The sequence below is a fragment of the Triticum dicoccoides genome, chromosome 1A, assembly GCF_002162155.2.
Source record: "Triticum dicoccoides isolate Atlit2015 ecotype Zavitan chromosome 1A, WEW_v2.0, whole genome shotgun sequence".
Lineage (NCBI taxonomy): Eukaryota > Viridiplantae > Streptophyta > Magnoliopsida > Poales > Poaceae > Triticum > Triticum dicoccoides.
In genome coordinates this window covers 444,030,808-444,045,717 of record NC_041380.1, presented here as the reverse complement: position 1 = coordinate 444,045,717, position 14,910 = coordinate 444,030,808, and the positions used below count along the sequence as shown (strand labels likewise).

The window sequence follows — 14,910 nt, the reverse complement described above, 5'->3', positions numbered from 1 at the left end:
CAGCAAGAACAGTAGCATTATAGGCACTATCAATGTGGTATGAACATACCAATCTACCATGAGTACCCTAGGCAGTAATAATGTGGCAAGAACAGGACAAATATATCAATCTAGCAAGACTAAGGCAGCATCATTCTCATCTACTCCCTCTGTTTTGAATTACTCGTCGCATAAATGGATGTATCTAGATGTATTTTAGTTCTAGATACATCTATTTCTGCGACGAGTAATTTGGAACGGAGGGAGTAAGTAGTAGCAACATCTGCATTGCTCTGATTCAACCCAAATGTACTGGATTCGAATCGAATCCGATTGACTTGAATTGAGCCAGATCGAATCCAATCCAATCCGGTGTGAACAATCAAATATAACATTGCCCTAACCATTAATCAAAGTACGCTAAGAACCCTAAGAACAAACTCATCTACAAAAGGAAGAAATCGAAGCTTACCGAAGCGGGGGGCGGTGCAGTGTATGCTGGCCGAGGAGAAAACCCTGGTGGCAAGAGGGGTGCCACCGCCGCCGAAGATGAGCTGGCCATTCCTAGGGTCGCGACCGTGGTCCTCATCGCGCGTCGGCTGGAGGATGAGCGCCTCGTCCTCTAGCTTGCCTCCCCTTGCACGAGACGCAGGGGAGAAAACCCTTGAATGGTTGTAAAAATACCGCCATAAGCCGGACCTGTCAAAGTCGCGGTCGGTGGGGTTTGTAAACCCTACGTTATCGAGCCCAGGATGAGGAGGTCTAGCATCGGTGGGGGAGCCGGAGCGCGCGGTGGCGGTGTTGCCTTGCCCGTGGCGGCGACATCGTGCAGAAAGGGGACGGCGCCCAGAGAACCGCGGCAAGATCCCAAACGAAAGAGGGGAGGCCCGCAATCCACCTCTCATGGATGGGGTTGCTACCATCGATGATGGGAGGAGGGCGATGGATGCAGGCCCAGAGCTGCTTTAAGTTTCATGCGGGTCAGGAAACTGATGTGGCCCGGCCAATCAAACAGGTCGATTTCATCCCGCGCGGGCCTGGCTAAGGGTAGTGCAGCCTACCAAACGCGTCCTCAATGACTAAAGATGAGATAGATTATGGCCGCTGCTAGGCGGCATCCGGATGCAGGAAAGCAAAAGAGCATCTCTCTCCTGGACCATATGATCTGGACTTTACTAGCCGCTTGATGCAAGTCAACGCAACATAGTTTTCTCTCTTCTTTGTTCTCGTTCTGCTGTTCTCCTTGCAGAACGTCACACACACATTTCTCGTCTGCGTATCAAACTCCAATGGCATCGCAGGACGCCGGCAGCACCAGCTCGTAGCACTCTGCCGTCGTAGCAACTCCGGTGGCTTGGCAGCACCGGCTCGCAGCACGGCGGCGCCGTCGCAGCATCACCAGAGCAACCCGAGCCGCCATCGCAGCTCGCCGGAGTAGCCCGATCCGGTGGAGCAACAACCGTTGCAGCATCCATCGCAGCAACGTCGTCGCGGCCGAGATGTCGTCGGAGCACAACAGCGCCATCGCAGTACCACCCGTTGCAAGCATCGTCGGTTGGCGCCACTCGCAGCAACCTCGCCGTGGACTGTCGCAGCACGACGGCGGCGGCGCACCGGCTTGCAAGCACGGCGCCGCTGCATCACGATGGTGACGTCTTAGCACGCCTCGCAGCAACTGCAGCATGGTGTTAGGATCCATCAAGGATGGAGGAAGGGAGCAGGGAGGGAGGGATTGGAGCTCGCAGCACTGGGTGGCCCCCTCCGGCCTTGCAGCGGCGAGATCCACCTGCGGGAGTGCTCGAGTGCGTGGAAAAATCATGGAGGGAGCACGCCGCCGACGGAGAGACGAGTGGTTAGAATTGGGGAAGGATAAGGCTGTACTGTGCGGAGATATTTTTCCACGGGAGAGAGAAAGGGGTGTGGGTCCCACAAGACGCGTGTCGTGCGGGCGAGGCAGCTGTCGAGCAAGCCCTGCATCCGGATGACACAAAGGAGTTTTCATAGATTATCTCCGGTACATTGTCAGGTAAGAAAATTTCCTCAAAGATGATTTTGTTCATCATTTGCATTTACTTAAGCCCTGTTCGAGACTTCCCCGCTCTGTAGAGTTGGGGAGTTGAGTTTTGACAGCTTCATCAAATTCAAGTAAAATATGGTCCGCTCCCGGAGTGGAGTTCGAGGAGCGGAGAGAAACTGAACGCAACCTTATTCAGTTATTCCGAATCACTATGCTAATTATATTAGTACTTGAATGCAGCTATGTACGTACATAGAAGTGACGGTGGCCAGCTTGTGCTTAATGTTGAGTCACAAGCACATGTATTGCACGCTTTTGTCAACACTGGGTACATAGATAGGTTCTTCATCTTGGCATTTACCTTAGCGCACATGGGTTTCGAATCAGCTTCGTCTAGATGGACAGGCTTCTCGTAGGTACGGACGCGTGCGTGACAAGCCGTGTCCTTTCTTATTCTACGTGGCGCCCAGTACGAGCTCCGCCCGCGACGTGTCCTGCCCGCGGGCTCTATCCGAAAGGTAGCCGCAGCTTCCCTATAAATATTCCCTGTTCCAAGCTCCTTGCAGCAAGCAGCTGATCCGAGTTAACCATTAGCCAAAAGTGATCTTGCTTTTCCATTTCCCAAGAGATCTCAGTTCGTGTCTGTCCTCCAGTCCAGTGTTTGTTTGAGCAGCAGCCATGGCCTCCAACCAGGACAAGGCAAGCTACCGCGCCGGCGAGGCCAAGGCCCACACCGAGGTGACCATCTCGGCCGATCTTCTTCAAGTTGTTGCCGGAGCACACCCTCCGTGTTCAGTCTGCTGAAATGCTTCCATCCATCGCTCGTACGTTGCAGGAGAAGGCCGGATAGGTGACCGGCGCGACCAAGGACAAGGCGTGCGAGGCCAAGGACCGGGCGTGTGACGCGACGGGGAAGGGGCAGGGCGCCGTGGAGGCCACGAAGCAGAAGGCCGGCGAGGCAGGGCAGAAGACGTCCGAGACGGCCCAGGCCGCCAAGGACCGGGCCGCCGAGGGCAAGGACCAGACCGGCAGCTACCTCGGCCGCACGGCCGAGGCGGCCAAGCAGAAGGCCTCCGAGGCGACGGGGTACACGCAGGACAGGGCCTCCGACGCGGCGCAGTACACCAAGGACTCCGCCGTCGCCGGCAAGGACAAGACCGGCAGCGTCCTCAGCCAGGTTAGTGGGTCGGCCACTTACACTAATCAAAGACGACATTGTGTTCCAGTGTTCTGTTTGTGCTGCGTATGCTGAAGCTGAACTTGGTTTTCGTGTAGGCCGGCGAGCAGGTGAAGAACGCGGTGGTCGGCGCGAAAGACGCGGTGGCGAGCACGCTGGGGATGGGGGGAGACAGCACCTCCAGCGAAACCAAGGACGCGAGCACCACCGAGACCATCACAAAGAGCCGCCACTAGATATATACCTGTCGCGGTTGCATAATGCTTTCTTTCCTTTTAGTTCCTCTGGAGCTCCACATTCCTGTGGTGTGTCCGAGTCCGTATGTCGACGTCGGGCGAGAATGTCTGACTGACGAGAGATGTATCTTGGTGTTCAGAGTTCTCGTTTAAGTTCCACAAATGGTGTAATAATAACAATAATAATAAAGTACTCCGTACTGTAAATAATTTCGTCCTTAAGCGTACAGACCATGCTCATGATTTCAAGCTGTCAACATCCTGATATCTACTACGGAGTATGGCGGAAAGATCCATGATATTGATTTTTAAAACTCAAATTTAAATGTTTCAAAAAATTCCGTCAAAAATTATGAATGTTCACAACACACATGTCTACCAGCCTAAAAAATTCAGATCAAAATTCAAAGCATACAGAGAGAAACAAAAAAGTTAAAACTGAATGTGAATAGTGTAGGTTTTGACATTGTTCATGATTTTGTCTTTATTGACACTATTTTGCTGAATTTGTTTTTTTTCTTTGTGTACTTGGAATTTTGATCCTAATTTTTTAGGATTGTAGACACATTCAGAATGTTTTGAAAGATTCCTTTTTAATTGGTATCATGAAAGCATGCAAGTCATGGTATCCCTGACATTCATCCATCGCTGTTTGGTTGTCACCTGAGGACGAACCGGCGATAAAATCGGCTTGAAGGCGATTGGATTCCCAGCACTTGATATCGGCCTGTTTTGCCCACTTTTCAGCCCATCATCGACCCAAAATCGGCCTGTTATCTGTGTAAAACAGCTCATATTTGTCATGCTTTGACGTAAATTCAACATAAATTATTTTTATCACAACACAGAAAATCAATAAAAATCAAATAGTTCAATAAATAGATACATAAATTATTTTTATCACATCACAGAAAATCAATAAAAATCAAATAGTTTAATAAATAGTTCGATACAAATTAAATAGTTCAACAACAAATAGTTCGATATAAATTATATAGTTCAATAAATAAAAATTCATATTTCATCACACGTCGAGCTAGGCGTTGTCCTTGAGCGTCCATAGGTGCTTCATCAAATTTTGTTGTAGTCGTTGATGCACCTGTGGGTCTCGGATTTCCTAACGCATATTGAGGAAGGTCGTCCAATTTGTCGGTAACTGGTGATCAACTTGGGCAAGAGGACCCTGCCTGTAATAAGTCCAGTGTCGAACACTGGCTCTTCCTGCTCGCTCTCAATGATCATGTTGTGCAAAAGACACAGCAAGTCATGACTTCCCACATTTGATCTTTCGACCAGGTCTGAACGAGGTACCGGACAATAGCAAATCGAGATTGAAGCACACCAAATGCCCGCTCGACATCTTTTCTGTAAGCCTCCTGAACCTTCGCAAAGTAGGAGTTCTTGCCTCCTGACACAGGGTTTGAGATAGTCTTCACAAATGTAGACCATCTCGGATAGATGCCATCTTCTAGGTAGTATCATTTGTTGTAGTGCCACCCATTGACCTCGAAGTTCACCGAAGGAGAATGACCTTCAACAAGCTTGGCAAAGACAAGGGAGCACTGCAGCACGGTGATGTCATTGTGAGTTCCTGGCATACCAAAGAAGGAGTGCCAAATCCAGAGGTCATGTGTGGCCACTGCCTCAAGTACCATACTGCAACCGCCTTTGACGCCTTCGTACATCCCCTGTCAAGCAAATGGACAGTTTTTCCATTTCCAATGCATGCAGTCGATGCTTTCAAGCATCCCAGGAAATCATCTTGCTCCATTCTATGTTAGGATCCGAGCAGTGTGTTCAGCATTAGGTGATCGCGAATATTGCGGTCCAAACACTACCACCACTGTCCTGCGGAACTTGTAGAAACACTCAATGGTCGTGGACTTGGTCATGCACCCATAGTCGTCGAGTGAATCACCGGGAGCTCCGTATGCAAGTATCCTCATAGCTGTCGTGCACTTCTGGATTGAGGTGAATCCAAGTTTGCCGGTGCAATCCTTCTTGCACTTGAAGTAGTTGTCGAACACCCGGATGGAATTCACAATCCTGACGGAAAGCTTCCGGCTCATCCGATAATGGCGCCGAAATACTTTGTCGCCGTGCAGTGGAGCGTCGGCGAAGTAGTCAGTGTAGAGCATGCAATAGTCTTCCAAATGATGTCGGTTCTTTGCTTTCAGCCGCCCCGGTGCCGAGCCACCTCGCCGACGATGAGATGCTCCGCATCCTAGACGTCGGCATCGACTTCCTCCTCTAGCAGCGCCGTGAGCGCCTCCTCGTCGTCCGAGTCCATCGTCCAGCAGGCAAATCGCCGAACACCTGGCAGGCGTGGTGGGCGCACAGCCGCCGGTATCCCACCCTGCGCGGCCGGAGCGCCGGAAAACCCGCCCAGGAAAGTGGTGGAGAGGTTGCCGCGGCGAAACCTTCTCTTTTTTCCGGCGGGGAATGGCCTATCTAGCAGTGATGGGCGGTAGGCAGCACCGGGATCGGCAGGGTAACGGCAGAGCGCGCGGGGGTGGGGGCGGTGGTGGGCGCTGGGCGGCGCCGGGATCGGCAGGGTAGCGACAGAGTGCGCTGGGGCGGGGGGGGGGGAGCGAATCTGGACGATTGCCTTGATTTTTTGCCTGACAGTGTGGCTCAGGCGTGATTTTCACTTCCACCGGAGCCTCCAAGCGCCCAGTGCGCTGGGTTTGGCCTGGGATCGCCGGGACCAAAAACGGGCCAAGCCGACGGATTTCGACGTCTTGGGAGCGTGACTGGGGGTATTTTCGGCGCCGGTGCAAAAAAGGTCGCTCTGAGGGCCTGTTGGAGATGCGGCTAGAGATGCTCTAATATGTTAATGCTCGTTCGGTCGTTTCCATGAAGTAAAATATTAATGCATTTTGTGCTCTCACTCCGTCCACTCAAGCTGCGGTGCCGAACAGAGGTAGGTTGGCCGTGACCCATGTAAGGAAACCTGACAAAATTACAAGTATGAAAATGTTGATGCCTCCACGGATTCAGTCATCCATTCACAGGCGCCAAGCCTGAAAACTAATTGTTGGTCAAGGTGAATGCTCAAAGTCGAAGGAGAACTTCAGTGGAAGAGAAATATATTGCAGTCACTCGCTACATTCTTACATTACAGTCCCTCTTGTTATATTTTCTCAAGCATGGGGGGCAGACAGCCGATAGCGCCTTCTGTCATCAGATATCAGACGTCAGTCATCTCTAAGATCAGAGCTACCTGGTAATGGTGAGGTTTTGTGGGAGCTGACGCGGCTGTCCAGCTTGATACGCAGACGTCCCGACAATCTCCCATGGCTCATCATTCAGCAGCAAGCTCTTGAGCACCGGGACACCTTCCAGCGTCTCCAGCTCCGGGCAATCAGTGATGGCCATCCTTCGGAGCATCGCGAAGCCACTGATCTTCTTGAGCTTGGGGCAGTAGAGCACATCGAGCTCCATGACCGAAGGGAAATTCTCCAGCGACGCTAGGGCGCTGAGCTTGCTGAGGTCGAGCGTTCTCAGGTTATACCTGTTGCTGCTAGCAAGTCCCGGGGGGAGACGGCTGAGCATGCAATGGATGATGCTGAGATACTCCAGTGCAGGCATGGAGATGGCCCCGCCCTGCTCCTCCTCCGCCCAGTCCCACTCCTCCCATCCCGTCATGTTGTGCAGCTTCAGGTTCTTCAGCTTAGGGAACGGTCTTGTCACGAAGAGGTCACCAGCGCCGCCATTTCCACTTGGAAGGGCTTGGAAGTCGGGCCCCACGAGCTTGATGGCCGGAGCCCAGTTGACCGCCAGCCCTTCCAGGCTGACCATCCCGCACAATCCGTCGGGTAGCTGGGTGCAACAACGCAGACGCGTTAGCGTGATGCCAGTCAAGCTCTTGAAGGCCATTGCAGTTGGCGCCCGCATCCAGTATGGCAGCCGACGGCCGAAGTATCCTGCCATGAACAGATCCTCCAGGTACGGCGGTGGGCAGAGCTCATCGAACACCGCCTCAATTCGCTCCTGGTCCTTTTCAGGAATCTGTTCTCCTCCCACTCCATCTTCCTCCTCATTCTTGTGGCAGATCAAGTCCAGAAAGCTGAGATGCTTCTTGCTGCCGATCATGGCCCTTGCCGCCACTGAACCACCAGGCACATTTTCCAGACCATGTATCCTAAGAGTCCTAAGATGAAAGAGATGCTCCAGTTCTTCTAAAGTACACCAGTCCCCAACCATCTTTGCCGGAAACCCATAGACTGACCTCAGATTCGTCAGCGCGCCAAACCCCTTGGGCACAACATCAACACTGGACCCATCTATGGAGAGATACCTTAGACGCCCCAGCTTTACGATGCCGTCAGGAAGCTTGTCCAGCTTCCTGCAGTTGAACAGTGCAATGTGCTCAAGGAACTTCATCTTGTGGATGTCATGGGGCAGCCTAGATACATCCGTCTGAGTGAAGGACAAATACCGTAGGTGCCTCAGCTGAGACAAATGGTCGACCAACCAGTCGCAGTCTGCAAAGCTGATATCCAGTGCCCGTAAGCTAGCAAAAGAAGAAGCAAGTGAAGGACCAGAACCACTGCCGGGCTTGAAGTTGCAGGCTATAACCAGTGTCCTTAGTGATTCCAGCTTTTCTAGGATATCCCACTCCAGTACTGAATTGGTTAATTTCATGGACAGACGGCGGATTCTCTGGTTATGTGAAAGAAGGCTTCTAATGTCGGTCTGCTCCTTGAGAACCACAAGAGCTTCTTCCCTAGCCACAAACCAAGCAAAGGAACGGACAACATCGTGCATGATGTAGGCCCATCCGCTCTCAGCTGACTCGTTGGTCTCTAGAAGGTTCCTGGCGACTAACTCCCGGTGGTACTCAGCTCCTATCTCCTCTAGGTCTAGTTGGTCTGACTCTGACCTCTCGTCGGCCTGAACAAACCCTTCACTAATCCACATGCTAATGGCTATATCCTCTAGGAATTCTGAACCCTTGGGGAAGAGTGAGTAATATAGAAAGCACTGCTTCAGCTCTGGAGATAGATCGTCGTAGCTCAGATGTACCGAGTAGTTCAGTTCCTCCTGTGACCCATGCTCTTCCCATTCGAGATTCTTGTTCAGAACAATCTCCCATTCACGTTCGCTTGGGTGTCTTGTGCTTAAGAGTCCTCCCATCACTTTATAATGGCAAGTGGTAAACCGTCACATTTTTCAATGATCTTCATCCCAACATCTTTTAGCTGATCAAAGTGACTCTCGTCATCCTGCAACAATATAAGAATTAGGAATTGTACTATATATGTTTGTATGTATTTGTAGTAAATATATGACGTCCTTACATCAAGTAGCAGTACATGTACAGAAATGTCCACTGGTAAAAAATTTGTAAAAAGTATGGTGTCTATAAATTATTAAAAATTAGAATTAAAAATGGTATTATCCAATCCAAGTATACACAAAATGTACATCTTGTGTAAGTGAATGTTTCCTCAGAATATGCAAAGATCATCATTAACAGCTGACAATCCCCAAAACAACAGGTATAATTTCCAACTAGCGAAATCTCAGAATCTACAAACGTGGGTAGGAAAATTAAAATAGTTTCAATATCTATTTTGGAACAAAAATATTGATATTTAATATAAAAAAAGGGAATAAAATATTAATATTCAAATATAAAAGTATTAATATACAAAATTTTAGAAACAGAAAATAAAAAAACTAAAAGTAATCACATGCTTTTCAAATATCGAAAAGGAAAAGAGAGCATTTTGGACCTCAACTATTGCTAGAGTTTAGATTACACACTTCAACTAAAAAATAGCTAAATTGAGCAATTGACTATCAAAATTTGACAAAGTACACCCATGAGACGAGTTAAACTCGTTTTGACTTGACATGAGATCACGTCACATGCCATGTTACCAAGTTTTGGAAAACCCCATTATAATATCATAAAATTATAGGAAAACACTAAAATGAAAACAGAAAGGCAAGTTTAATTTGCAAAATAATATATAAAGCTGGAGTAGATTAAAATGGTCAAATCAGATGTGCGCCTTTTTAAGGTTTGCAATTTGTTTGGTTTTGGTCAAAACAAATGAGCTGAGTGAATTGCTGACCTGCAATTGTGGCAGCTGTTTTTTGAGCAAGGACCAGGCATCATCCTCGTCCAGTTTGCTGACATGGATTTGATCGCTGCCGGAGGCTCCCATCCTGAAAGCGACGTCTTCGTTCCTCGTGGTGACAAGGACGCGGCTCCCCGGGTGCCTCCGACCGGCGTTGACGACGGGAACCTGGAGCACCTCCTTCCATGCTCGGTCGCTCCACACGTCATCCAAGACCAACAGGAATCTGTTGGCCAACAGGGCATCGGTGAGGGCTGTCTCGAGCATGGACTCATCCCTCTCGCCGCCATGCTTGCCACCGGCGTGCGTGATGGCGGCTCTCAGCAGCTCCGCCTTGTCGAAGCGCCGGGTGATGCCCAGCCATATCCTGGTCTTGAACTCCACCTTGATGGCCTCCTGCGCGAAGACCTTCTTGGCGAGGGTGCTCTTGCCCATGCCGCCCGGGCCGACGATGGACACCACCTTCACCCTGGCGGATGCCATGTCGTGGCCGTGGCTGGTGAGCTTGTGCACCAACTCCTCTGTGTCCATCTCGACCTTGTCCCCCACGATGGATGACTCGTCGAACCCCGGCGTCGTCCTGTTGATCCTGCTGTGGCTCGCCGGATCCGACGGCTGCCTCCGTTCCTCGTATGAACCGAAGTTGGCATGGAAGTTGAACACCAGGGCGTCCTTGCGGACGCTGTCCAGCTTCCCGTTCAGCCTCTTGATCCGGCCGCCGATCTCATGGGTGAAGGCCGGGTTCTGCAGGCAGAACAGAAGCGGATCGAGGAAGCCCTGCAGCTTCTTCTTCAGCTGCCCTACGAGAGAACGGAAGCGGGTGGAGCTGGAGGCATTACGCCCGCTCTCCTTCGGTCGCTCCATGGCCTCCAGTTGACAGAGCTCGAGGATGTCGGTAGCCTCGTACATGGCGTCCTTGAGCCTCCCCACCCACACCTTCACGCTTTTGTCGGTGATGTGCCTCCTCTCTGCATCGGCCAGGTAGCCCTGCAGGTACACCAGGTTGGCCTCCAGCCTCTTGATCTCGCCAGAGACGCCCAGCAGCATGCGCACCTCCTCTTCCGCCATGCTGGTAATCATCTTCTTCACATATGGCACGAAAGCGTCCAGGACAACAGCCATGGCTCCGGCGTCCTGGATAATTTATCCTACAAATCAAGCGGGGTTCAAATTCATGCATATTCATACATATTTAAGCGTGCGTGCGACTTAAACAGCTAGATAACTAAAGTCTACTTAATCTGCTCAGGAACATCAGGATCAGGTAGATGTAGAAAAATATAAAGAAGCGTGTAGTGAACAGGTGAAAAGAAATTTACAAAACGTGCTTTGGCGGTTATACCTCAGTTTATGACGAGGGAGAAGATCTCGGCTCTTTGAGAGTATTACTCAGCACTGATGGGTGAAATGAGCAGGCCACCAGAGTCAAAGAGCTAGTACTAGCAATATCGAGTCTCTTTGCGCCGAGTATTATATTTCTACTTGAACATCAAGTAAGGTATCCACTAAGTATATCGAATCTCTTTAGTCTTTAGGGAATGTTGATCATCTGCGCCGAGTATTATAATTCTACTTGAGCTGTTGAGCATCAAGCAAGGTTTCCACTAGTATATCAAGTCTCTTTAGGGAACGTTGATCATTTGCGCCGAGTATTATATTTCTACTTGAGCATCAGGCAAGGTGTCCGCTGGGTGCAAGTATCAATTTATTTATTTTTGCGAGAGTACACCATGGTCAGTGGCGGAGCCAGGATTGGCCGATACCCCAGGCGAAAAACTAAGGGCAAAAATACCAAAAATACCCAATTTCACGGCATACAAAAGTGAAGTTATGTTGCATACCCCATCAAAACCCAAATATAATATTCAATAACAGTATTTGTTCAGTGATGATCCAACCAATAAAGTAAGACATGTCAAAGGACAATATATAACATAGATGATACAAAAGATGGTATCAAATGAACGTACTGATTGATCTGAGCCTCTCATGGATACAACTTCAATGGTAGTAGAAGCTAAACCTTCTAGGATAAATTTTTGAAATGCAAATCATAAATAGCAGGTAAAAATAGTTATATAAAACTGCATAATTATAAAACTAGAATTTATAAAATCAGTACCCACATTTACAGGACTGCAGAACTGTATATACAAAACTAAAGGAAGGAAACAGCATATAAAGGGGAAAGCATTAAGAACTAAGGTCATGCTTCAATCAGGCATCAAACTGTGACATCTAACAAGCTGGAATTTGGGAGAGCTGGAGACGGGGATAACCCTCTGTGTGTGAGCCGCTGAGGCGGAATGCCGAAGGGCGCCGGCCGCCGCGGTTGCTTCTCGAGACCTGGACGGGCACTGCTGGACTGGACGAACCGGGTCACCGCCTCGCCGGGCAGCATGCCGGGCCTGTCGCGGGATATGGGAAGGGGAGTACTGCCCGCTGCCGCACGGGGCTGGCCGCCTGGCAGTGAGAACGAGACATGGCGGCGGTCGGCGGGCGGCAGCGGCGGCTCGGCAGGATAGGGCTCGTCCATGCCGGTTCGTTCCTTTCTTTCTTTACTCGTCAAAAAAAAAAAAACACGCACGCGCAGCCGCACAGATCCTGCTTCTTTTCTCGTTCGCTCTCGCTAGTGTGGTATTGGGAGTGGCTGCGCCCCGGGCCAATAGTCATTTTTTTAACACAGTACATATGCAAACGCTCGTATAAACGCGCATACACTCACTTCTATAAACGCACACACGCATATCTTATTCTTATGAGCACCTCTGACAGACTGAGTCGATATATCATAGGCGCCTCGTAGTCGACAGAAACGTCTCCTCCCACTGATAGTGTATCGCCAGATACCGAAATAAATCCAAGATAAATGCGAGCACCAGGACTTAACCCCTGAGAGGCTGGAGATACCATGGTCCACTTAACCATCCCAATCACAGGTTGGTTAGCATCGATAGTTTTTTTCTAGATATAGCTAGGTTGGGAAATTCCTCACACACACAGGGCTGGCTGGGCAGCTCCATCGCTGAAGTACTTCTTTTTAGAAGGCAAAAGACAATTCAAAAAACTGTGTCTCGCTGCAAACTAAACACATTCAGGCTAATCCAAAGATTAATCCTCGCACATAATACAACACAACACAAGTAACCTGTCCTAAGCAAAACAACAAAGTCGTGCCTCGACCAACACCATTTACCTTGAAGAGCAATAACTGCAACCGAACCTTCCTTACCGACGCAACAACCACTCTTGAATGCCTAATAGGAGATGGCGAGTGGGTGGTGGGGCTCGGATGATCCCGAGAAAGCCATTGTCTTTGACTTCCCGACAATGGCTTACATTGCGTCGATGAAGATCTACTTAGACCCACGGCAAGCACCAAAGAAATGCAATACAGAACCTTTAAGTCGTGTCTCCCCCGCATGATGCTCCCCAACAGAGTAAGGACGCCAAGACGTCGTCATCGTCGATCTGGAAAGGAACCTAGGCTTTCGCCTAGACACAACAACCCAAGCGAGAAAGGGCATATTCTAACACACCTCCGCGACGCCTCCAAGGAGGAGAACGGCACCCACAAGCGTCGTTGTCACAACACCGACCGAAGATGGGTAGGATTTTCACCGGTAACGTCGCATACCTCCATCCTTGCCCACCAGATTGGAGCCACTGTCCATGTTGGATCACTTCGCCACCGCAGCAGCACCTTGCCAAAGTGGATCATAATGTCGTGGAACATCGACACCCCGCACAGCCGAAGGCACGCATCACTACATCCTTCTCCCGCACGGCCAAGAACCCGCAATTCCGGATCATCCTCCACTACCAACATTGAAGGAAATATGCCCTAGAGGCAACAATAAAGTTGTTATTTATATTTCCTTATATCATGATAAATGTTTATTATTCATGCTAGAATTGTATTAACCGGAAACTTAGTACATGTGTGAATACATAGACAAACAGAGTGTCACTAGTTTGCCTCTACTTGACTAGCTCTTTGAATCAATGATAGTTATGTTTCCTAACCATAGACATGAGTTGTCATTTGATTAACGGGGTCACATCATTAGAGAATGATGTGATTGACTTGACCCATCTGTTAGCTTGGCACGATGATCGTTTAGTTTGTTGCTATTGCTTTCTCCATAACTATACATGTTCCTATGACTATGAGATCATGCAATTCCCGAATGCCGGAGGAAAATTTTGTGTGCTACCAAACATCACAACATAACTGAGTGATTATAAAGGTGCTCTACAGGTGTCTCCGATGGTGTTTGTTGAGTTGGCATGGATCAAGATTAGGATTTGTCACTCCGATTGTCGGAGAGGTATCTCTGGGCCCTCTCGATAATGTACATCACTATAAGCCTTGCAAGCAATGTAGCTAATGAGTTGGTTACGGGATGTAGCATTACAGAATGAGTAAAGAGACTTGTCGGTAATGAGATTGAACTAGGTATTGAGATACCGACAATCGAATCTCGGGCAAGTAACATACCGATGACAAAGGGAACAACGTATATCATTATGCAGTTTGACCGATAAAGATCTTCGTAGAATATGTAGGAACCAATATGAGCATCCAGATTCCGCTATTGGTTATTGACCGGAGACATGTCTCGGTCATGTCTACATAGTTCTCGAACCCATAGGGTCTGCACGCTTAACGTTCGGTGACGATCGGTATTATGAGTTTATGTGTTTTGATGTACCGAAGGTAGTTCGGAGTCCCGGATATGATCACGGACATGACGAGGAGTCTCGAAATGGTCAAGACATAAAGATCGATATATTGGATGGCTATATTCGGACACCGGAAGTGTTTCGGGTGATTTCGGAGAAAATCGGAGTGCCGGAGGGGTTACCGGAACCCCCCGGGGAAGTATTGGGCCTTAGTGGGCCTTGCAGAGAGAGGGCAGTAGCCCAGGAGGTGGCGCCCCCCCCCCAAGGGGAGTCCGAATAGGACTAGGGGAGGGGGCGCGGCCCCTCTTTCCCTCTCCCTCTCCCTCTCTCTTCCTTCCCCCTTCCTCCTTCCTAGTAGGACTAGGAAAGGATGAATCCTACTCCTACTAGGAGGAGGATTCCTCCTTTCCTTGGGCGCCACTAGGGCCGGCCGGCCTTCCCCCTTGCTCCTTTATATACGGGGGCAGGGGGCACCCTAGGACACACAAGTTGATTGTTCCAAGCCGTGTGCGGTGCCCCCCTCCACCATAATCCACCTCGGTCATATCGTAGCGGTACTTAGGCGGAGCCCTGTTCCGGTAGCAACATCATCACCGTCATCACGCCGTCGTGCTGACGAAGCTCTCCCTCGAAGCTCTACTAGATCGTGAGTTCGCGGGACGTCACCGAACCGAACGTGTGCAGATCGTGGAGGTGTCGTACCTTCGGTGCTGGGATCGGTCG

At 49.8% G+C, this 14,910-nt stretch overlaps 2 pseudogenes; one reads left to right on the top strand and one right to left on the bottom strand.

Annotated features, from left to right (window-relative positions):
* The first annotated feature begins 2,019 nt into the window (after positions 1–2,019).
* On the top strand, positions 2,020–3,631 carry LOC119277836 (annotated as a pseudogene).
* Positions 3,632–6,382: 2,751 nt separating this feature from the next.
* Positions 6,383–12,092, bottom strand: LOC119277828 (annotated as a pseudogene).
* Positions 12,093–14,910: the final 2,818 nt, after the last annotated feature.